This window comes from Egretta garzetta, unplaced genomic scaffold, assembly GCF_000687185.1.
Source record: "Egretta garzetta isolate BGI_Z169 unplaced genomic scaffold, ASM68718v1 scaffold426, whole genome shotgun sequence".
In the NCBI taxonomy this organism is placed as follows: Eukaryota; Metazoa; Chordata; class Aves; order Pelecaniformes; family Ardeidae; genus Egretta; species Egretta garzetta.
Genome location: NW_009259977.1, coordinates 2,489,137 through 2,490,424, shown reverse-complemented (window position 1 = coordinate 2,490,424; position 1,288 = coordinate 2,489,137). Strand labels below are relative to the sequence as shown.

Here is a 1,288-nt window from a genome sequence, read left to right as displayed (position 1 = left end):
CCTCCCCCCCCAGCCCCACCCCGCCTCACCCGCGTACCGCGGTGCGGAAAAACCCACGCGGTACCGCCGCGCCTGCCGGACCCAGGGGAACCCACGCCCCGCTCCCCGGCGCTTTCCAAGAGAGCGTTCCCTCCGCCCCCGAGGAAGCGACTTCCCGGCCCCAACCACAGGGAAAAGCGGGAGGTTTAGAGAACAGGAACGACACAGAGACTTGACGAACGAGCTCTCAACTAGCTCATCTTTTATTGCATATAAAACCACGTAACCGAATCATTTCAAATGGCTCCAGCTGTGAGTGCTCCGTCGTCGTCCATAGCAGCATCCCCTCTTCTTCGCAAGGGTCAGCTCTGCAGGCGGCGAGGCGGGAGGAATCACTCCGAAGGGGCGAGACTAGCACAGGCCCCGCACGCCGCGGCCCGGGCAGATCCGCCTGCCCGGGGAGGCCGCGCTCAGCACCTGCCGGCAGCAGGAAAGGCAGCGCTCAGTACCAGCATCACCCGCCTCTCCTCATCCCCATTACCCGCTCGCTACAGGCGCTATGGGAACGTGGGTTTCACTCCCCACGCATCGCCGCGGGGAGTAAGCTTAGCGTTCCCTATGCTGTCGGCACAGTTATCTCACCAGGGGCCACGGGAGACCCGAAGTGATTTTCAGACTGGGCCCAGCGCCCTCACGTAACGCGGCCCCCAGAAGCACCTTCCTGGACCACTCGCCGCCACGCTCCCCTCCACGCCCCACCCGACACAGGTCATAAACAGCCCCCAAAAGGTGTTTTTTTTTTTGTTTGTATTAAATCTCGAGAAGTGTGGGAGGCGGGAAAACACCGCGCTGCCCCCTCACAAACAGCACCCCATAACCCCACACTCACCCTCCGCTCGCCTCAGACTGAGCGGTCTGTGCTGCGCGCCCCTTTATATAGTGGTCGCGCGCATGCGCACGGCGGCCGATAGGTCTGCCTGCCCCGCACCCTGTATAACTGAGAGGAAAGCGTCGCTCTACACAGCACTGTATTCCCCATTCAGCGCGCGGGGCGTACACCGCCGGGCGGTGCTCTCGCGAGACCCGCGTAGTAGAAATAGCGAGCGGTGGGGCAGCGCGGCCTTCTACGCTGAGAGATCACGTAAGTGGGGTGGGCAGGCGGGCTAGATGGCGCCGGCGGAGCGGTGCGGCCGTTCCCCCATCCACGTCCATCGGGGCTACTGGAGGCGCGGGGCCAGCTGCTCCCGGCCGGATCGGTCTCTGCCGGGCCCTAACGCCGCCGAGCTGCTGTTTCCCGCCGCCGCGGCGG

The 1,288-nt window shown here is 64.7% G+C and overlaps 1 long non-coding RNA gene and 1 other non-coding gene across 2 annotated transcripts; both read right to left on the bottom strand.

Moving 5' to 3' along the window:
* Positions 1-211: 211 nt before the first annotated feature.
* On the bottom strand, positions 212-1,282 carry LOC118452473. Its single transcript, XR_004842237.1, has 2 exons — positions 869-1,282; positions 212-456 (listed from the first exon to the last, which is right to left on the bottom strand). It is a non-coding gene; the product is annotated as an uncharacterized LOC118452473 (long non-coding RNA).
* On the bottom strand, positions 535-659 carry LOC118452476. Its single transcript, XR_004842240.1, has one exon. It is a non-coding gene; the product is annotated as a small nucleolar RNA ACA64 (small nucleolar RNA).
* Positions 1,283-1,288: the final 6 nt, after the last annotated feature.